Genomic DNA, 24569 nt, shown 5'->3' with positions numbered 1-24569 from the left:
GATCAGGGGGCTCTGACTAGGGACCTTACAGCTTTGAACAGTTGACTCACAGTACTCAGGTGACTCCACCTGATCTCTAAGACATACTATATAATAATTCAATTGATGACACCCCACCCTTCCTATTTTGTAACAGCATGACTTGGACATAGAATTTACCCCAGAGGACCTCCAAAAATGTTTACACTCACACATGAAGCTAATTTTTAGCTAGCAATACTCAAGAAAAGAGTCTTAAAATATTATTGTTCCCTAATGTCCCTGATTGCTGCTGGCCATTTGGAGTCGAGGCAGGTACTATGTACATTATTTGGTGGCAATGTCCTCCTATTAAACGGTTCTGGGATGATGTGTTTACAGTATACAACCGAGTGCTGGGAAGCTCAATACCTGTGGAACCTGCTATTGGGTTACTGTCTATGTTGCCTGGGTCCACCAGCTTGGCCAAGAGGGGTCTCATACGCTTTTTCCTGGCAGCTACCCAGACGACTGGTATCACCCATACAGCATATAAAGAAGTTGATGCCACAACTTCATGCCTGGAATGCAGTTTTCACGACTACATGGTCAGTGTGGATAGATTTTGTAGAATCAGACAAGTTCCAACTGCTGATTGCTTAGAATTATTTTAATTCAAGGGTTACTGTATTTGATTACCTGGTTGAACTTGAACTACTCTTTCCCTACTTTACTTTTCCTCTTTTTGCTCTTTCCATTTTACCTGTTTAAATTTAATTGACCTATGGTTTTGTGCTATGTACAATGACAGTTATCAAAAGTAGCTTCGAAATATATTATTCCCTATAGTTTATGACATGTTCTAATACTTGGTTTACCCACATTTTGCACTTGAAAATTTTGTATAACTAACTTTTAGATGCAACCAATACTACAGTATACTTATATTACCATCTTCTGTATTTTGTTTTATATATTTCTTTCTTTGTGTCTTAACATGTATGTATTGAGTAAAATAAAATGTGGGTAATTCAGTTTGCAAAATGTAAGCAAAACCCCACTCAGAGTTCTTTTCCCAATTGTGGTTTGCTAAATGACTCAAACTTTCATACTCTCTCACATTTTCACCACATGTGCAGTACCTATTACATAGTCTAAGATAAGTACCACACTTCTAACAAAATATTTAACTTTTCAAAGAAACAATCCACAAACACTTTCAATTTCACAGACCAAAAGGTATCAAATGAGAAAATCATTGTAGGGGTTTACATACAGTTTAAACATGTCCATTTGCTGAACAAATGAAATATCAGCTCTTTTTGCTATTGGAAAGCCTTTCACACTCAATCATATTAGCCTAGTCATTCCAAAACATTTAGTTGAAATACTGGCCAGCAGTGTTCTGAACCATTAAAACTTACTATGAGTTGTGAAAATAGTGGAGGCTGTCCAGGGGTATTTATTGCTCGGTGGAGTCTTAGCTGTGCATTCTCAGGAGCTGGTTTTTAGAGCTAGAGAAGAATGAAAAGGAAATCAAATTCAAGAATATATAGTAAAAAACATCAGAAACATTAAACTGTATTTATACAGCACCAACATATGGTATTACATGATGCATTTGCATTCTTAAATTACATATCACTATGAAATGCATAGTGATATAACCAAATCATGTTGTACATAGAGCAATCTCTTAGGCCAGTGAATATTGACCTTGTAGGTAAGTTGTAATGAGAATGGTGATTTCCTAGAATGTTATGATGCCACAGCCACAACTTGTACCTAACCAGGTCAAGGCACCGTAGAACCTTCTTTAAACAGAATACTGACAAAATGTATATTCTTATGTATGGGGGGAGTTGATGGGACCTTTGTTTTCTTCCATTTCAAATAGGGAATAGCTTTTCAGTTCAAACGTTTTGGATTTCTGTCCACCCAGTTTGACACAGCTTTGCTATACAACATAGCCCTGACCTTCATGGCAGGAGATTACATTTTTATTTTTGAATGTAGTTTAGCAATATCAGTGGATATTGTGCCTGGCCCCAGCAGGGCAGCAAATAAGAAGTATCAAAATAATGAGCTTATCGAAGATATTTAAAAAATAGTAATAATTTAGAGCAGGGATGTTCAACATTGGTCCTCGAGGGCCGGGATCAGTGCACATTTTTAGTATTTCCCAGATAGATATGAATTTATTAATGTATGATTTACAAAGTCAGAAAATGAAAATATAAACTCTGCTTTGTATGTTGCTCTCCGGGCAAGGAGTTGGACAGTCTTGACTTAGAGGTTAGATCAGTGTTTCTTGGAACCCTAGTGCTCCTCCAGAGGTTCTAGGGGTTCCTTGAGCAATGAGTAATTTGTGACTCTCAGGTCAGGTTAGCTGACACCAATGATCTTTTTAGCTATCTGTAACAATGAGATTCTTCCTATTTACCAGCAATATAGGAGACCTTCCTTTCCATTGACCACCATGCAACCACGAGTTGTGAATATAGTAATTATAGCAGAAGTTCCCTGAAGACCTGAAAGTTAATTTAAGGTTTCTCCACATTAAAAAGCTCAAGAAACACTGGGATAGATGAATGTCCCAGTGCAGTAAAACTGTATTATAAAATGTATTTTTTATATAAAATATCAGGATAAGGAGGAAAAGCATCAAAAAGATTTAGTTCCAAAAACAGTTTGGCAGTTGGTAATTTGCAATTAATATTTAATAGTAGTCCTAGCTGGTTAGGACAGATAAAAAATGTTCAAAAGAAGTAAGGAGGGATTCTAAAACCCTAAACATGCATTAATATTAACTTGTATAAGCACCAACATATTACACAATGCTTTACAAAGCCCAGAGTCATGTTGATATCTGTTCCTCATGGGGGCTTACAATATAATTTCCCTACCATAGTTTTTTCAGTAACACAATGAAAATTTGAGAGGAAGCCGTTTAGGCTTACTGCATTTTTTATAGATAGGGAGGAAACCAATGTCAACACTTGGAGAACATACAACCTACATGCAGGTAGTGTTCTGGCTGAGATTTGAACTTTAGACCCCACTACTACAAAGGCAAGTGTGAAAGCCACTGAGCCAACCCTACATCCAGGGTTGAATCTATGACTTATACCTGATTGTATATTTCAAGCAAAACCAAAGCCACTGTGTTCGCTTATTTTAGAATCTGACTTGCAGAATTGGAACATTGGAAAAAGTAATGATAAATATCACAGTAACATGTGACTCAACAAAATGTTCCTTTAGAGATACAAGAATATTACATTGTGCGTTTACACGTCAGGCACATGTCAGCAAGAGCCCATTAACAAGGCACAATAGCGTACAGTATTCTTCAAGGAAATGTATCAGCTTTATTGTTATTTTCTTAGCATTGTTATTATGCTAATAACAAGACTAAATAAACTCTCAAGAAAATCAGTTTATGCTGACAGGAAAAATGACACAATCAATTTATTAGGTAATATATCTTCCTGGCAGTCCTTTGCATGTTTTAATTCCACAAGATTACAAATGCTTCCCAGCAAAAGTACTTGGTATTCCTCCCCATGTTCCCAGCTCAAAAAGAGTCACAGAGCAAAATAATGTCCTTGACTGTCCATTCCCCACACAAACCTCCAATCAAATTTAATAAAGCTAGTTTGATACAATGCCAGCCTACACTAGGTTTACCCTTGGTCGACTTTAATAGGGTCAAAAATATTTTCACATTGGCAGTGTACGCATTAATCATTTTTCCAGAGGATTTAGAAAATTGAAAGAGACAAGGCCAAGCAAAATTTTAAATTAATTGGGCCTACCCTAGCATTCAAGGGTCACCTTGTGTCAGTTGTCCCACATTTTCCAGGTCAAAGAGTTCCTGTGTATCCTACATCTGCCATGAGGAGAGATCCATGCTGTGGGCTCACAAAGGTGAAAGAATTTCTCTCAGAAAGTGCGAGTTTTCTTACGAGCTACTGCAATAATTACAGCTTCTAGATAGTCGCCAGACACTAAGCACTTAAATAATGCACGCTCGGCTGACGCCTTTACTTGTGCCTCCTCTAATGCAATGGCCATGAACATTTCAAAATGCTCTGTCACTTGCTATAAATCTGCTAGCTAATATTATATTTTAAAGGGGAAAACAGATTTTAGAACTGAAACTGATCATATCAAAAAAATGATTTTACCTAACAATTAAAGAGGTGTACATGCTTAAGTATAGAAACAGTAATAGCATCACTGGCTAAATAAAAAAACTGACTGAAAACCTAGTGAATGCAATAAAACAATCCAACTCAATACATAACATGATCCAGCGTAGTCTCTAAGAGTTTATTGGTAAATCCTATTTCATAGGTATGTAAATGCAAAAACAAAAAATGAATATATTAGTCTTTTGACTGTTCCATTTATTTTCACTTAGTGGACCTGCACTGTGTTTTATAAACAATAGTCATGTTTTTTTTTTTCACTTTTAAAAAATAATATTTTTACCTTTTTTTGTGGGAGTTGTGGGAGCTCTAGAAATGTCTTGGAACTGTGCGTGTGATGAGGTTATGAGTGAGGAAGTCATTAGTAGTTCATTGGAGGAGGGAAGAGAGCGGCTAGGGTGTATTTTTTTACCAGGTCAGAAAGGTAAGTGGGGCAAGAACTGTGGAGTGATTTGAATGCAAAGCACATAAGCCTGAATTTGATTCTAAGGTGAAATAGAAGCCAATGAAGAGAACTGCTAAGAGAGCCAACAGAAGAAGAGCAGTGGGAGAGATGGATGGGCCATATTTTGGAGATGTTGCACAGGTGAAAGTGACAGGACCTAAAAATTTTCTTCATATGGGGGGTAAATGTGAGGACAGAATCAAAGGTGATGCCAAGACAACGTGCCTGAGGGGAAGGACAAAAAAAAGTGTTGTTGACAGCTAGAAATATGTCAGGGGGAGATTTGGAATTTGATGGGGGAAGAAGATGAGTTCAGTTTTACCCAGGTTAAGATTCAGAAATCTGTCAGCCATCCATGACGAAATGGCTGAAAGGCATCAAGAAACCTTATTCAAGACTGAGGGAGATAAGTCAGGCGTGGACAGAACATTTTGAGTGTTGTCAGCATGCATATGGTACTGTAAACCAAAAGAGGATATGAGACTACAGAGAGAGGAAGTGTACAGAGAAAAGAGAACTGGTCCAAGGACTGACCCTTGGGGAACACCAACTAGGAGGAGAGTGGGAGAGGAGGAATTACCATTGAAAGAAACTTGAATGTTTCTTTGGTCAGACAGGTAGGCAGCAAACCAAGAGAGAGCAGTGTCACATACCAATAGAGGGCATGATTTGGATAAGAAAGGGGGTGATCAACAGTGTCAAAAGCAAAGGAAAGATCAAGGAGAAGAGGAAGGGAAATGATGCCATGAGACTTAGCTCTGTGGAGGTCGTTGGCCGCTTCAGTAAGGGCTGTTTCAGTGGAATGGGCAGCTCGAATGCCGGACTGGAATGGGTCAGGGAGAGAGTTGGTGCTCAGGTAATCGGTGAGTCTTTTGTAGACAAGGTGCTTAAGAAGTTTGGAAACATATGGGAGAAGGGAGATAGGACAGTAGCTAAAAGGTAGGGAGGGGTCTAGTGAGGGTTTTAGTGAGGGTTTCTTCAGGATAGGGAGAATAACGGCATGTTTGAAAGCGGAGGGATGGATACCAGTAGAAAGAGAGAGGTGGAATAATTTGGTTAGGCCAGGGTGGAGGAATGGGCACACAGTAGATCAGAGAGAATTTGGTCACATGGACAGATAGTAGATGGGTGGATATGTTTGGAGTGGCACGGTAAGCAGAGGCATCATGTCTGATTTTGTCAATTTTCTGTCTAAAGTAAGTGGCTATGTCTTGGGCAGAGAAGGTAGTTGTGGGGGGAACAGGTTTGGGGTTTAGGAGGGAGCCCTAAAGAGGCTGCATGGGTTGGAAGCTTAAGAGGTAATGATAGCGGAGAAATAGTTTTACTTGCCAATGGTGAGTTCAGTGTTAAAGTGTTGTAGTCTGGCTTCATAGTCCATGAAATCAGTGCTGAGGCCAGATTTCCTCCACTTGTGCTCATAAATTCAGAGGTGCTTTTCACTGTTTAATCTTCAGTTTTTCAAAAACACTCCAAATTTTGCACCACATGGAAAGACAAATATCCAAGTACCAAATGTGTTAAACCTAAAATTAATTAGCTGTCAGAAAGTGCTCAAGTAACTCCCCAATGCTATAGGCTCCTTGAAAGTAGCAGACAATGTTGGCAAGGGGCTCCTTGCTGTAGTTACATGAATGCTTTCTGTTTGCCAGTTCATGCAGAAAGGGGGTGGAGGGTAAATCAAACCACAAAAAAGTTATACAGTGATTTTACCAGTTTAGCGATCTATATCCAAAGTTAAAAGTGAAGTTGGACTGGGGGGGGGGGTATTTTAAAATGCTGCAGTGACAGTTAAGTGACAGTGACAGTTAAAATATGTTTTATTTTCATGTTTATGTTAGAAATATCATATACTGAGAAACATTTTGTTATGATGTATATATAGCTTTATTAGTTTGTTTTATTATTTTTATATAGCTTTTTGTTTTCTGGGATCTCATTGGTTATTAGTGCTATCGGTGTGTGCATAGTTCTGTTATACATTAGCAAAATGCATTACCCAAACTCAATTTTCACAAAGTAAAAAACCTGTTTGATTTATTTTTTTAAACCTTGAATTAAATTGCTATTGGACCAATGATAAGGTTGTGCCACCCTATACAATATGGCTACAAACAAAAAGGAAAATTCACAATGATCATTGATAGATTTTCAAATTAACATTTTGATACATGAGGGGCTATGTTTCTAAATTATGTTATTATTTTAAAAGTTTATCTGAAGCTGATTGCCTGCTTATCCAAGTGTCAGAACATACCCCAAAATGTATCTCTGTTATGGACACCTATTATACCTAAAAAATGGATTGAGTAATCATCTAAATATTTTTACAATTTCAGAACAACTCCAGTTCAATGTGATTGACCACCACAAGCCATGCTAAGCCATGAGCTGGATAAAGAAAAACCCTCACGGGTATAATTGTCAAAGTGGTTTATTAAATGTATTATTAACCTCCCAACCGTTAAGCCCGAACTTGGTACGGGCTAAAAAATGTTGCAATTTTCGTTAACCCCGAACATTTCTCCCTACATTAAAATCCTCACTTACCTGGTCCCGCTGTGCTCATCCAGCGTCGTGTTCGTGTTCCAGCGTTGTCCTCCAGCGTCGATCTCCCTCTCCAGCATCGGGTGCCTTCTCCTATACCAGCGGGACCGGTAAGAAGCCAAGAACACAAGATGCCGGCCGGTGGAACACAAGATGCCGGCAGGCTTCTTACCTGGTCCCGCTGATCATCTAGTGTCGTTCTCGTTCCAGCGCCGGGTGCTCTCTGAAACAAGAAGCCTGCCGGCGGAGAAAAAAGAGCCGGCCGGCTTCTCCCTGCGTGCGTGCGCCTCGATGACGTCGGCGCGTGTGCGGGAAATTCAAATTGAAACTCATTCAAACATTTTGTATTGGATTGAATACAAACTCCTGTATCCAAGCCAATACAAAATAATACAAAATAAATACAAAGTATTTATTATTATTATTATTATTATTATTATTAATAATAATAATAATAATAATATTAGTAATAAAAATAATAATAATACGATGAAGTAAAAAACAAACACTTGGTCCCATTGGCATCCCCCGGCTTCTCTGGCCGCGTCCTTTTCCTTGATCTGTCCCCCGGCGAGTGCGCTAACGCTCCCCGGGAGTTCTGGGTGACGTTGGTGCGTACAGCCATTTCTAGGGAAATTTCAAATTATTTTGTATTGCATTCAATACAAAAAAAACTGTATTGAATGCAATACACTGAATTTATATGTCTAAAAGCAGTACAATGTCTTTCATGAAAATGTATTTTACAGTATATTACAGTATAGTATATTATAATAGTATGAGTATAATAAAGTTTGCAACACAAAATCATGTCAAAGTTTATTATTAAATGTATTATTACATTTTTTTTAATTTATTTAATTTATTATTTTGACATGATTTTGTGTTTCAAAATTTATTATACTCATACTATTATATTATACTGTAAAATAAATTTTCATGAAAAACAAAGTACTGCTTTTAGACATATAAATCTGGACAGAAATGAACCGCCCAGGAGGTTAAATAGGTTGCAAATGACAGATATAGACAGTGACACATATATCGACTTTAAATTCCAATTTAACATAGAACAAAAACTATTCTTGTCTTTTTCCACCACTGAACTTACAGTTCCTATCATAATTATACTGATTCATACACATAGTGAAGATCATGGGTGGAAGGCAATCAACCTGCAATTATTTGAACTATTCACCAATATTTTCCCCAAAATTCACACAATATGTAACTAAGATTCACAAATTTTTCCAACAGAATATATTTCAAAGATGTGTAAATTTTAGGTAAAAATTGCATGCATCTTTGGTAAAAACTATAAATTTTACTTTATTTTCTAGCCTGTGGGAAGAACCCTGAACACCAATAGGAAACCCTCTAAAAGATAATTAATTTTGTTCCCAATATTTGTTTGTATGTGCTTTAAAGTAAACATATAATTTTGGTGCTAAAAAGTTTCTACAGTAGATTTCTACTGTGTCACTTTGAAACTGATAAGTAGTAAACTGTGTAAAACAGATTTGCAGTTATGGAAATCAGCTAATTTCATATACCTACAATTTAGAGATTTTGTAAGGTATTTTATTTTCAGAGACTTATCCCAGGCTTACCACTGGTAAAAATCCATAAAAGAGATTTGTGACTATGCTAATAGGTTGGCTTTCCAGCTCTCATTTCAGTGTTATATGGGATTTTATTTTCAGAGGCTAACCTGTAATTATAGAATCATAAGTTTAATTCCTATCTGTAGAACATAGAATGTTTTCTCCTTCATAACAAATCCCTTTTTAGGGATTCAAATACCTGTATATGAAAGAGAATTTTCGTAAGGTGTATCATTGAGCAACATTCACCCTGTATTGACTAAGTATATAAAATAACAAATTATATTTAGACATGAGTTTGAAATAAATAGGGATTTGTTTAAATAGATTGGCAGACAATGTATTGCTAAAATATACTATCCTGGACTGTTACAAAATGTTACCAGGGGTGCAAGAGTGGCCTCTAAGGTTAATTCTCCTTTTTTGGGCCATTGGTTTACACAACAATTGTTTTATCTGCCCAGAGTTAAAGTTTTTACATTCCTTGCTATAGCAGATGACATTTCTTTATGTATTACAACTTTTTTTTTACTTACGTTATTGAATAGAGTGAAGTTAAAATTTGCAGGAAAATCCAATGATTAAAAAAATCATTTAGCTAGGAGAATAAAAGCATTGCAATGGCTAAACCTCAATCACCCAATAACATGCAAGTAAAAACTAACAGAGTGCATGAACTTTCCTAATTCCAGGGTTATAGGACTGACTCAGTGAGGGACATGTTGACTTCTGAAGAGATACTACTGACTCCACAGAGAAAGTAAGGATCCCACCCAACGGAAAGCTTTGTGTCTGTCTGTAACAACTATTAAATGGTAATCTAATTTGGTAAACCAAAAATATCTAGATGCTGTGATTCAGAGCATACTGTGGTACTTCAGTATTTGACCGCTGATCTCTTTCACCCTGATCTTTCAACAGGTTGGGGAATTTGCTTGATGCCAATAGACACTCCATCTTGTACTTGTACCTAAATCAGCTATGGACAAACAATGTTGTCCATGAGCAATATGCACATTTCATGATGTAAAACCTTTGGAAAACATCCATATGGTAAAACCAGCAATCCACAAATGGATTAGTAAGTGTTGACTCTGATGCGCACCTGAGAGCAAATGCCTATATAAGGTTTAATTACATATTTATCCAGCTATAAGTTCACTAAACTCTACCAGGCTTAACATTTGTGTTGTTTGGTTTTGGGTTAATATTGGATGCAGAATTGGACTTAAGCAAGTGGTTTCCAGTATAAACAACGTTTTATATTATTATTATCCCTTATCTACTCTGCTTTTGGAAATGTTTGTTGATATATCTATGTCTGTATGTTTTTTCTTTCATTTGGATAGTACATGGTTTATGTTGTAGCTTTATATCATGAACTACATATCTTATTCTGCTTCCTTGCTTTCAGAAAATACTGGAGTCCACCCAGTAAGGGGGATCAGAGAGACCTCCAGCACACTGGGAGGGAGCCTAGGGAAAAATATACATCCTGAATACAGCAATGTCAATGCATTACAAGTTATGCAATGACTGTACTAATTCTTTGAATGCTTTCTGTTACTGTACTTAAAGTGAAGTTTCTTGAATATTTCCTTTATGTTGTTTTCCAAGGCATTTTCTGTGCCAGTTGTCATCTGTGTAGTCTGACAGCATACTAAATTCTTGCTCACAACTACAAGATTTGTTTAGCTCCAGGCATCTGTGTTTGGATTACAAGAATGCTGATTGGTTCACTGCCAGGGAGCACTAAAAGGTCAAGCTTTTCTTTTAAAGACTTTTTTATGCCTCAGAGTTTGACTCATTAATCAGAGTTAAACGGAAGGGGACTAGCCAGTGGGTTAAATTCATGTCTCTGTGAGGGCATCATAAACAATCTAAAGCTCAAGGTTGGTGTGAAAGGTTGAGTAGATTTTTGTTCAGATTACACAACCAGTGTTCCTGTAACAAATGGCCTTCAACAGGGATAGACAATGTATGCTATAAGGTTCCAGATCAGGAGTAGGACTGGCTCTTTATCTGCTGCACAACACATTATTACCACAGCAACACATAAATAAATATATAAATATATATGTTGTGTGATTTTTTATTTCAGATAATTGCAAAATGTACAAATATTCATTAGCAGGCGGTGGGTTATTAAATCTCTCAATGGCTGGAGAAGATACACTTTCATCAGTGAACCTGGGCGATCCTGCAAACCTGTAATGGATTTCTTAAAAGTCATTTGCTATTTGTTAGCAAATGTTTTCAATCCTGAACCAGATCCATTCCAGGTTTTCTGGATCACCCAGGTTTACTAATGACCGTGTATCTTTAATGACCGAGAGCTTTAATAACTTACTGCCTGCTAATGACTATTTGTACATTTTGCAATTAATTATCTAAAATAAAAACTCACAAACCTTTTTCCTCTGTAGTTCGAGCTAACACTACTCCCAGTATCGTACTAAATAAGTTAATTGTATTTTCTTAATTGCATTAGAAACATGAGACTACAGTTTGCACTGCTTTGACCAATGCTCCATCAAGGTGAAATTGTGTTGTATGCTACAAACATTTTCAAGTATATCAAACCTATTCCACTCCTTTGTGATATCAGCAAAAAGACATACAGTACCTTGTCCAAAAAACATTTTATTTATATCAATGAAAAATAAATAAAAAAAGATTATAAGATTAAAAAGTGGAACATTATCGAATGCTTTGCTCAAATCTGGATAGGCTATGTCTACAGCATTGGCCTGGTGCTAAACATTTGTTATACAGTGAGAAAATACAGCTAGTCTAGTCTGATATAATCTACCCTCAGTAAAACTATGCTGCGTTGTGTTCGGCAAGTTGTGTGTTTGTTTTTTGTTTTGTTTTTTAATCATTGATCTGTAACCTATTAATGCTGGAAGGCTTCCTTCTGCCAAACGCTGTGATCACGGGTGTGAAGGGAATGTATGAAGTTATATAATGTCCAGTATACATCACTCAAGTCCTTTCAGGAAACTTTAAATCACTTTCAGGGTTCACTTTGCAAAGTAAATACTACTAATAAAATAGACCTGTTCCTTTTGATTTATTGTGCCTCCTATTAGTAATAATCACTGTATTCATGTTTATTATTAACATTTTTGTTTCCTTAGCAAAGTTATTGTTCATTATGCTTAGTGAATAAAATGGTAAGGTGTTCACAATGAAAACCCAATCATGCAAGGCAGTTTAAAAAAAAAATGTTTGGTTGGCTGCAAAAACGACTTCACCTTATTTGCTATTTGTAGTAAATATGCACTGTGCTAAGTTACCAGTCTCTACCCCCCAAGTAGATTAACCCCATGTTGCACTAGGGTGGTCACCTGGTGACTGACAGCATATGTTTAGGTAAAAAGGACACAAATACCGTATTTTTCGGACCATAAGACGCACTTTTTTTCCCCCTAAAGTGGGGGGAAAATCAGGGTGCGTCTTATGGTTTTTTTTTCTTGTTTTCCCGTGCGGAAAACCTGGTGCGTCTTATAGTCCGGAGCGTCTAATGGTCCGAAAAATACGGTATTTAACTTGCAGCAGCAAAGAGAACAAACAAATAGCAGGAGACCCTGCTTCCTTTTAGCCGTGCAGCCTAAGATGTATTTTTTTGGCACCCCCAGCACACAATCTAAGGCTGTGCACAGCTGAAGGAGATTTTAGGGGAAGATTCGTTCCTTACTCAATCCAGAGCTGTCATTGGCTGCTGGGACTTTATAGCCTCTCTGCTCACAGTCCCCAGTGCCTGTTCTAGTGTTAGGCTAGGCTGACCTGCTGCTGAAATGTGAATTCATAGGATTTACTGTTGCTGACTTTGCCTGTTTCTGACCTGCTGAGTGTATGCTGCCCTGACTGACCTTTTGCCTGTGACCCCGATGCTGCTTTCGTCTTGCCCTTGTATACCTCACCTGGTGGACGGATTACCTGTGAATGACATGTCTCTGTATTCTGAACTTGTCTCTGAAATCTTGGCACTGTATTATCTGTGGGCTCCCAGTCCCCTGTCAGTCTTTCGACAGACATCATTCCTTCTGCACAGAAGTCCTGGGGGCATCCGTGTGGTGGGATGGGGCAACTAGTCTCCTGAGGTTGAGCTGGGGTTTGCTATAGGCAAAGAGTGTGGAATTAGATTGGAGAACTGGCGCCTATGGAGTATTGTTGCTAGACCAGAACCATGTTCCTTGATAAAAATAAGGTACATTTTTCCCTAATACTCACAGTAAGACCACAAAAAATCTTCCACTGAAGTTTTACAGCCTTCCAATTACCTGAGACTATTGATTTACTTGTAGCAATCTAAACCACGACCTTCTTTCTGGTGACAAGCCATTACCACAACCTTCCCACTCTTCTTACTATAGTAATCGGAATGCTGATCATGTAGAGAAGATATGCTGGATGGCAGAACTGTGAAAAAATGACCAGGTAGGCATGCTTCTCGTGCACTTTTTATTGTGACTCCTGAGTGGGTGTTGGACTTACCGTGACTATATGAGCCTTTAATCTCTCTACACAGGTCTCCCATACAACACATATTCTTGGTACATGGTGCAATATGCTCAGTTTTCAGGGAAAGTAAGGAGGTGAGAGGGTGGGAGTTTTTTCATTTGCCCCAATACTCTTATCTCTGAAGCTGTCATTGAGGGGCATGTTTATGAAATGTGAGCATTTTTTGATATATTCACTTACCAGAACTGGCTTGCATTTGCTACCTAAAATAGTCCTTAACATTATTTAAAATGTTTCCTAGTGTTTTTATTGAGCTAATAGAACTGATTATTCTCAACAGGATTTTTATATGTCACTCTTTCATTTATAAGCAAGCAGACATTTTTTATATAAAAAGTTAAATGATGATAACATTGAGCAATATGTTGAGCATTGAGCAAATATATTGAGCAAAAAGGTACTTTTTTCTTGATCTTATTCACTGTTATTGTAATAAACATAGGTATCATTCAATGTAATCAAAGCATATAACATGTCATTCCTTTGCACTGATATCATATATCACATGTCATTAATTGTAGCATTAAAGAAAAGCCAATGACATTAGTATAAATAATACAATGATACGTATATACTTTACAATACAGACAGAATGAAATGTTATATGTAGCTACCCTATAAATACATCTTCACATTCTGTAGCCTTCAATTACAGTCAGTGGGAAAGTAATAAAGAAAAACTTTAGAAAAAAATGCTTGTAAATAACACAACAATCATTTTTACCCATACAGGTATTTCATCTTATACAGCTTTTTGCAGTCTTTAGCGTGTGCCACTGAAAGAATTGGCCCTAAATACAAAATTGGAACTTTGCATAGATCATTAACAGATGGCAGCACTAGTAATTAAAAAAAAGTTAGAAGTAACTAAAAGGTGCAGACACACAATGTTTTTTTTAATTTAAAAAGTTCAGATTCAAAGGTAACATTTATACAATTTACAATAAACAAGATTGCTTTGAGAATTTGCCAAATGTTCTTTAAATTTGCAATTAATTTTAGCTTTATTTGGCCTTTAAAGACCATTTAGTTTTTCATTTTTTTTTTCGTTTTTTATTTGAATAGTAGATAATGTTCTGTATGATACTCATTAGATAGACAGAACATAAAGGAAAATCTTTCAAATAAGAAGAGAGAACAGCAATGGTAACCTGATAGAGATTCTGATCCACCATTATAACTAAAAAAAAACTAAATAGATTACATTTAGGCTTTTTCATGGCTTTGAAAATAATAATTCAGTGTAAGGTGCAAGGTGAATGTTTCTTTGACTTAGTAAATGAGGGGAAGCTTTGCTGACTTTCACCCAACATCAAATATTATGGAAGCAAGGATCCTGTGTTAGATTATTTTTTCCTTGCACATAACTGGCAAGTGTACACTTATTTTCACAATATATTCAATAAATAAAAGCTTACTTTGCAAAGTGAGCATGTTGTAATCGTTTATTGAATCAACCTCTCAGACTTTAAATTAAGAAGTCTCAAGATAGTGATCCCAGCTTACAAAGAGGCCAGCAGTCTTTTTTTCGATGGTCTTTTATATTGGTAGTAGCCTTCTTTGAAGGCAATCATAGGTTATAGAGTAGGAGATTAACATGAACTAAAGACTAAATGGGCTGCAATTCCAACATTTTTTTTATTAACGCATTTGTCAGACAAAAAAGAAAAGTCTATTAAAAGTGTAAAAAAATGTTTTACAGAGATACATTAAATAACCTACTGTTTTTCTATTTTCTAAATTCTATTATTTTTTCTGCTGTTTGAGTAATAAGCTTTTTTCAAAGCTAATAAAGAATGCTTGTGTGTACAAAATGCTTTTGTGTATACACAATATGTTGTATATTTATTTTTCACTTTTACAGCAAAAATGAGAGAAAAAATATTTGAAGTTCCACTGTTATTGCACACCATCCATCAAGGGCATTCATTCATAAATTATTATAAAAAGCTTGAGAAAGTCTAAAACCGGAGGCAGTAGAAAGATCTACTTTGGGATAGGGAAAATACAATGTGAGAGTGTTTATGTCTCCCGTTTCTGGCTTTTACCAGGATTATAAATTACAAGATAATGCCGCACACAATGAAATCACATCAAAGAAAAAAGGCATCGGCTCCTCGTAATCCCAAAGCTAATTTTTAAAAACTAGTGCTGTTTTAAAGTGTATATCTCTCTATTCCCACATGTGGCTCATGTTAATGCCTTTTTTCTGCTGTTATAGCTCAGGTTTATGTTCCCTTGCTTATATATTTGAAAAGTCACATGTGGTTATTCCTGACCTTACTTACTTCTAGTGGCAATAAATCCATTCTATGCTGAAGTTAAAACACTAAACTAATTAAACAACATGCACTATTCATCTTTTTTGGTCTACAAAAGAGAAAGAACATTGTTGCAGCTGATTCTGCCTCACCATAACTCGATATAGCGCTCATAGCTTTTTAAATACATAACCTATATAATATAATGATGCTCATTTATATTTACTTTACTGACTATTTATAATGGTACATATATGGAAGTGGCTTCTTGCTAATCATTTGAAAAGCATTCTGACATTTTGCACATAACATTACATATTTTTGCAGCTATGCTATATACCAGTGGGGGTAAAACTGCTTACCTTCCTTAAGGCTCTCCTAAAGTCATGTAAAAAGTTGCTGTTTTCAGCACTCCTTGATTTACATTTCTACCAGTGTTTGGTTTGGATTCTCTTTCTTTTATAGTTGGAATTAGAGCTTGCAGAGAATAGATGGGGTCAGTAAGGATTAGGGGTTTGTTAGACCCCTAATGCCTCCCCAGCACAACTTCCAAACAACTGAGTACAAGACTGTACTTCATACGTGTACCCTTTCGCCTCTGTTGGTCCGAACTTGATAGTCACAACCCGGGAAGTGCTTGGAGTGTCCATCCTGTGAGTCACTCAACCATCCCAAGCTCCCAACTACCATCCTAAGTAATACTTAGACAAGGAATCGACCCCTAATTAGTTATCCCCACCCCCAAAAAGGCAAAGACTCACTTCAAATAACCAATTATATAGAAATTATATAAACAGAAGATTGCAAAATTTCATATAATTTGGATACCTTAAGGGAATCTTTGTTTTTTTTTTACTTTTTCAACTTTCTAGTGAATCAGCCTTGTTGAGTCATCTCATCTTACCAGTTTTGGATGCTCAGGTAGTTTGATAAAATAATATATTCCTTCATTATATTGTAATTTCCATGTATTATTGTTTTACATTTTGTTTTAAGTTGTTGTTTAAGTTATTGTATTGTATTTTAGGTTGTTTATACCTTTATAAAATCTAAACATTAGATAAACTAGAGGGCACTTCATTTTTGTAAAATAACATGTTAATTATTAGTTAAGTTTGTTATTGTGATGTAAAGCATGAATCAAAACTAACAAAAACCTTTGCAACCCATGGAATTACATTTATCTTCAGTGTTTAGGGGTTCACAAAACCAGAGACACAACAGGAAGAATAGAAAGAAAATCTGGACTTGAAAAGTGGACATTGGAACAAACTGGGTAATTTAGCCTCAACATCCAAGACAAATATAGAGTTTAAATCTCCCTAGTGCGGACAAGCACCACAAGGACTAATCCTTCCCTAATCTAAACAAAACAAAGAAAAAAGTTATAGCTACATGTATGTTTTAGGAACAGAAATAGGAATATATTTGATTGGCAAGCTAAAATGCTATTATATCCCAGGAATCTTAAATTACAGTGTACCCTGTTTTTGATATAAAATATCAAGGGCATCACAACAAATGGGAAAAATGTACATTTCTCTGTCCTCTAGAACCAAATGTAAATAGTACAACATGGAATTTGTTACATTATTTTGCTTTTTACATTGAATATAAGTAAACAAAGAGCTTTCCAAAAGGTCATATATGTTAATTTGTCATTGAAATTCCCCATGAAGAAACATGAATCATTGGTGATAAATATTAGTGTTTGACAGGACAGGAGAGTAAGTGACCTACAGTAAAAGTAGATGGTAATATAATTTAATCATGTGTTTCAAGTTAAAGTACAAGGACAATTATGACAAAGTTATTTTTCTATTTTAAAGTTAGGTATCTTTTATCAGAAAAAAATGGTGTATACCAAAGGTATTTAAAAGCACATATATATACTAACTTTGATCATCAGTATTAGTTTTCTAAATGCTGTTGTCTCACCAGGGACTGTAGCTTTGTCTAACAGTCTGTTTTTGGCTTACCCTCTTTTATGAGGTGTGACATTTATCATTTTTGGTTGTCTTTAGAAACTTCAAACCAAATCCCAAACAACAATCCAAATAGGTAAGCAATTAAAGAGAGGCCCGGAGCAGGGAACCCAGCGCAGGGGCTACATGACAGGGTGTGAGGGCAGCCCCGTAGAGGGGGGAGGAACCAGTTAACAGCGTGGGTGGAAATTTTTAAGAGGAATCAGTGAGAGCAGAGGCCAGGCGGAGGGGGGCTCAGAGGGGTTAAATAGTAGGATCAATCAGAAGTCAGGCACAATTTTACTCCTTGGACATGTTGATGCAACAGGTCAGGGGTGCAGCGGCATCACAAGGTGAGGCCTGGCTGCAGGATAGGGTGGCTGAGAAGATTGGAGGGGTTGCTAGTGAGCGCCCCTTCATCAGGTTAGGTGGGATACGGCCTCAGAGGCATAGGCCTCCGGCACCCCCAAACCCTGAACCCTTTGTCTCGTCGTCATAATGGGAGCTCTCAGCGGGATCCTCCCAGCCGTGTAGCTGGTCGCAGCTCAGGCTGTGCTATGCACAGGCTGGGGAGGAATTCCCTACATAGGCAGAGCCCTTGTGAGAGGGCTGCGGCTGCGGCTGCCAGGGAGCGCAGCCCCTATTTCCCTACAGATGGGGCTTTGAGAGGGGAAAGCCTGGTGGAAGGTGCCCAGAGCAATCCCCAGTCACTTAGCAGGCAATCAGTGCAAGTAGAGGCCTCACCTTAAGCCGGGACCTCGCATAATGAGGTGGAGGTTGGGGGGGGGAAAGGTGGCAGCATCCAGGTGCGGAGTAAGGATTTTTTCTTGTACAGTGAGCCTTTAGGGGTTGAGGGGTGGGAGCATGTTTTACTGGGGGGGTATCAGTGATATCGGTGAGGTTCAGGAAGTTTTGGCCGGTCTGAAGGATGTGGTAAAGGGGCAGCAGCAGGCTGAGGGCGGGGGGGAAGGTGGGGCAGCACGAGCAGAGATAAAGAAGCCGGGAGAGTGGGGCAAGGCACTTGTGAGTGGAATGGATGAGGGAGTGCCTTGTGGGGGGACTCTGGGTGCAGGCAATGTTTTAGCAACTTCATCGGCATTAGTAAGTGATGCGGCCAAAGATGAAGTGTATGTGTGTTTTAAGGGGCCGCTGGGTGCGCACCTTAAAGAGGAGGTGCGGGAGCGAATTGTCACAGGTGTGTATGTGAATGTCTTTTCACTACTGCCTTTAGAGAGATTTAATTTGGAACGCAGTGTGGGGGGTAGGGCCGCAGAGAAGAAAGTGAACAGCGCCGTTACAGAATGACTATGCACACTTTCTTTAACTGGTTGCAAGCCTTTAGCATTTTGGCCAGTATTATTGGGGAGAGGCAACCAGAGCTATATGTAGCTTTGTTCTGCCACTTGGACACTATCCAGGACATAGATTATATGGGGGTACGGCGTGGCTACGCTATGATGAGCAGTTTCGCCAGAGGAAGGCGGTGCGACCATCACTGCACTGGCACCACAAGGACATAGGCCTGTGGATGCGCCTAATAACAATGAGTAGGCAGTGGGCAGCCGGTGGCCAACAAGCAGGCCTACCAGCCCGAAGAAAAGGGCTGTAAATTTGGAGGAAGTTGCTGTTTCAAGCACGAATGCTTCGGTTGTGGGGGAAATCATGGATTGTCCTGCTGCTTTAAACAAGGAGTGGGTCATGGGGGGGAAGGTAGTGGAAAGGGGCAGGACTGTTGTCTCCCTATGGGGTGCTCTTTTTTGCGTGCCCTATTTGAGAAATTCAGCTCTCCTCATAGGTCCCCCCAGATAGTTCTGTGTGTAGGGTTTTGCTGGCTACTCTGCAACACGTGGCAGTGTGTTTTGGCATCCCTCTGGCAGCTGACAAGACCGAGCATCCAGTGAAGGCACTGACCTTTCTAGGCATTGAGCTTGATTTGGTGGCCATGGAGAGTTGGTTGCCAGTGGATAAGTTGGTGGCTCTGCAGGAAGAAGTCAGGATGGCTTGTGGTAGGCGCAAAATGAAATTGCGGGAGATTCAGTCTTCACTAGGAAAATTGAATTTTGCCTGTAGGGTGGTCGAGATGGGCGGGGTTTTTTGTAAGGAGATTAGCAGCTGGGGTGAAAGCTCCATCACATTTTGTGTGGCTTAATGGAGAGGTGAGAGCTGATTTAGAAGTATGGAGGACATTTTTTGGGCAATTTAATGGCTGAGCTTTGTGGTTGGAGGGACCTGTGGACTCAGTGGATCTGGAGCTCTAGACAGATGTGGCGGGTTCAACCGGTTTTGGAGTTTACTTTAAGGGTGAGTGGTGTGCTGGAGGGTGGCCCCAACAGTGGGTGGATGCAGAGTTGGTTATGAATTTGATTGTGCTGGAACTGTTCCTGATAGTGTTGCATCTTTCTCCTTGCAAGACATATCCCAGGGGCGTGCAACGTCATCGCTGACACTTTATCTCGTTTCCAGTGGGAAAGGTTTCCGGACCTTGCACCGGAGGCGGAATGAAAGGACCTGGGGGGCGTACACTGCAGTATGGCAGGAGGTTTGTGCAAGCAGGTAGGGGGAGCAAGGGGGGATTCGGATAATGTGTACATATTGTTATATTGGTTGGCCAGTGAATTTGTAAAGGGGTGTCTGTGTCTTCGGTCAATAGGAAACTAGCTGGTATGGCATTCTGGTTAAAATTGAGGGGGGTAAGGGATGTCACTAAAGACTTTATGGTGCGGTAGGCAGTAAAGGGTTACAGAAGGGGCAAGAGGGTAGAGTATGCTGGGAGGCGGTGTCCTTTTCCCTCTTGCAGGGTTTGGTGGACAAGCTTACAGAAGTTTGCAGCAGGAATTATGAGAGGATATTGTTTAAAGCAGCCTTTGTGATAGCCTTTTTTGGGGCTATGCGGGTGAATGAATTGGTTAGCCCATCCAAGCAGAGGGCTGGGGGTTCTCGTGGAGGATGCGACACTGGATGCAAGCAAGGTGAGTTTGCGCATCAGGCGGTCAAAGACAGACCAAATGGGGCAGAGGTTTACGGTCAATTTGTTCAGTATGGGGGGTCTTCGGTTTGTTCGGGAACTGCAAAAAGTTAGGCCGGAAATGGATGGTCCTCTTTTAATACACGAGGATGGCTCCTTTTTGTCAAAATTCCAATTTGTGGCGGTTTTTAGGCGGTGTTTGTTTTTGTTGGGGGTGGACCAATCAGGTTTTTCTTCCCATTCTTTCAGGATTGGCGCTGCTACTGGGGTTTGGGTGAAGAAATCATTCGTAGGATTGGCAGATGGGAATCCAGGAGGTTCCGGCTTTATATCAGGCCGCACCTTTATGGTTTGAGAGGGTGTTTTGGTGGGGCTTATGTATATATTTTGGGTTCTGTCATTTGGCATTCTTTCTTTTTTTTATCAGGTGGCCACCCATGTTTAGTATGAATTGTCAGGCACTCCAATGTCTGGTGGGGTGCGAAGAGAGGTATGGCCTGAAGGGCACTAGCTGGGCCTTCCTAGGTCTGAGGCAACGGTACAGGGATTGGCATTTTGGGTATGTTATAGAGAGGGGTGGTATATGAGATGAGGCAATTTGCAGCGATGGATCGACCCCCGGATGTGGTAGCCATCCATGCGGGGGGTTAATGATATGGGGCGGCGGGCTATGCATGGTTTGATTAGGGACATTAGACTGGACTTGCGTTTGAGGATGGAATTTCCAGGGATGGCGCTGGTATGGTCTGACATGGTTGTCAGGACCAGTTTGAGAGGGGCCAAGTCGGTGGAGAGGGTCAATAAGGCCCTAATTAAAGTAAACAAGGAGTTGGGGCGGGTTTGTGCAACGTAATGGGGGGATTGTAGTCCGGCACAGGGAGCTGGAGGAAGAAACGTGGCATTTTTTGCGCAGAGATGGAGTGCACCCCAATGCAGTGGTCATTGACATGTGGTTCCTTGGGCTTCAAGATGGTGTACGGAGAGCTCTTCATGTGTGGAGGGGCACAGGCGTGAGGTTACTCGTCTTTGCTCTGTGGCGGTTGAGGTTTGGAAGGGTAAGAGTCCTGGGCGGTAATTGGTGGAAGGGCAACCCAGTGGTAGGGTGCCCATTTAATGTGTTATGTGGGTGGCCCCTCAGGCAGAGCTGGGCGGCTAGGGGCCGGTGTGGTTTAACTGAATGGTTATCTATGGTGAAGCAGACTGTACATTACCCAGACCTGCAGCCTGGTGGTTTTAAGTTGAGTTCAAGTGGTTGGTTTGGAAAAAGGAGGATTATTGTTTACACTTGGTTTTGGAAATGGTTTTAATGGGGGTAAATGTTATGGTAGTTTGTTTACAGTAACGGTAATTTGGGTTATTATATGTTAATTATGTTGTATTATGATCATTTATGCTTATATATGTTAATTTATGTTAATTTGGGCTGTTTGTGTTATTTTCATTTATCACTCGTTATTTAAGTTGACTTATCCACAGCTCACAGTACATTGGTTTGCTGGTCAGAGTGAAAAATGTCACTCCTACAAAAAGATCATTGGTGTCTATTAAATTGACCAGAGATACACAAATTGCTCACTCCTCAAGGAATCTCCTAGTTCTGAAGAAACCCTAGGCTTCCACCAAATCCTGGAGTGCTCTAGATTATCAATGTCCCAGGTGACTGTTCATGAGCATCTCAAGCAAAAATCTAGTATTTGTACAATCTGTAAGGCAGATCACTAAACAAAATTATTTAGTAATCTGCCTTGGAGAATCATTAAACAACTGACATGAATAATTGCTGTTGTTTTTTTTTAATGGGAAGGACTTTATCATTCACTCCTTCTCCCACCTCTCCAAAGAACAGAACAGTGATGTATATTCAATACTCAGCCAAACTACAATGGCTGCAAACGATCACTATCAACCAGCAACACATATTAATCTTCTGTATGGGGCTTTAGGTTAGTTTTTTAAAACATTATCCCTATTTTTCAGCTCTGTTTGGGTTCACGCTACCTTTTTAATTTTGTTTTAGATCTATAAAGCAGGTATATCTAGCTGCCTTTTTGCATGTTTATTTTACCATAAGACATCCTGCATATTTGCAAACCTAGGGACTGTATTCTTTATTTATTTTTGCCCACAATATCTATTTCATACTTGGCCTACCTTTTCCAGCCCTTATCACTACCTAATGACACCCACATATGATGATATGCCTCCCTGGTTGTGCCTGTTACATGAACCTGATACAGTAAAACCACAGGTTAATCCCATATTGCTTTATTTTATTAGTAACATTACTAAGATAAAGTCTACAAAACCAAACAGTATTTTAAGAATTTTTAATGCAATACATAGGATTATGCAACACCTTCTCTAATACTGTTGCATATATGAATGCAAATCTGTGAACAATGATGAATGTGTTCATGCTGGAGCCTATAGTTAAATAGTGCTGTATACTTTAAAGAGAAAGAGTTGAAAAGAGAGAACCTCTATGTCATAATTCCTCCACACCTTCAGATCCAATGTTGGCCTCAGCAGTAGGATTCATATTCATAGTGGCAGTGTAGAAGAAATAAAGTGCTCCTGAAAATGTGGGAAGAGGCAGATGAGCAAAGGTAGTGCCAGTACTGTGAATAAGCTCCAGAACTTCCAGAATGGGGGAGAGTTCTCAAGAGAAATACTTACTTTCAAGTAAATGGGTGGCATGATGCAGACATAATGTCAATCAGGATTTAGAAACTTCTAATAGAAATACTGTGTTCTATGGAAATGTAGAACTCATCACCTCTTGTGCCTACCTGTTGGCAGAGCCCTGGTTGCACCTTCATGATAAGCCTGGTATCTGGTTTCCGTTTCCCTCGTCTCTACCTGAAGGCATCTATGTCTCACTCAGTTGACACCTGTCTGTCATCTGTAGGGGGAGGAGAAGCAAATCTGTCAGGCCGCTGGACATTGAACCACTTTTAGTGGCATCAGTACCATTAAGCCAAGTACATGCAAGATTTTTAGGTCCTAATGAAAAGTAGATACTAGTGGTAGAACAGAAATCTTCATTATAAAAGTTCTGAACAAGGAGGTATAATAATTAACCACATAAGCTATTGACATGACTATGGACTTTGTAAAATGCTGCGTATTATGATGACGCTATATAAACACCATGTAATAAAAATGATATTAAATACCTAGTAAGAGTGTATCTAAGCATACGTTTAATGTGCTTAATATTAAATCTGGTAAATTCTGCCTTATACACACCTTTCTACCTACAAAGCGTTTGACTGCAAGTAAAACAAAAAATATAATGGTACCGATGCACAGACCAATAAATACATTTTAGCACTATTACACCAAAAGTACAGTTGACTGACTTCATGGAATTTTCCCAGGTATTGAAAAAAACTCTGTGCAGTGAACGTGCTTACTTACTGAGTCAACAATAAAAAACTGACCTTAGACTATGCTAAAGGCATTGAAATATGACTATGGTAAGGACATTAGATTGTAAGAAACATAGATAGATGTTTCTGTTGTAATAAGTCAGCGCTAAATATAGTATAGTGTATGACAAGATACACTGAGGTTTGTTTACTAAAGCAGTGGAAGATTTATTTAGCCCAGTGAACCTACAGCAATATATGCAAATTGTTGGATAATTGAAGTGAACACAGCTCCTTCGGGGTGAATATTCTATTATTTACTATATCGCAATCTAACTTCGGTGTTACCCTAATTTGGTTTGGCCAGATTTCTAGTAAAAGTAAAAACAAAATCATATACAAAATAGATTAATGTATTTTTTAGCTATTGTTCTACTTTATTGTATTTCTAGGTACACATATATCATATTCTGCTAGTACATCATATGGGCTACATTCTAAATGTATAAGGGATGGACCTTTCGGTGTACAACATTACATTTGCATCAATTTTACCAACCCGTTTATCAAAATAACGTATTCAGACCCCAAGCTATTGTGATACTTCACCCTGTGTGTAATAAAGGATAAAATGGGAGTGCCTGAGCCATAAGTTGAAACAGGGCAATCTCTTTGACAGAGACACATGAAGTCTGCCACCCTATTGGCATTGTATT

The sequence above is a fragment of the Pyxicephalus adspersus genome, chromosome 6, assembly GCF_032062135.1.
Source record: "Pyxicephalus adspersus chromosome 6, UCB_Pads_2.0, whole genome shotgun sequence".
NCBI lineage: Eukaryota > Metazoa > Chordata > Amphibia > Anura > Pyxicephalidae > Pyxicephalus > Pyxicephalus adspersus.
Note: the sequence above shows the minus strand (reverse complement) of the source record.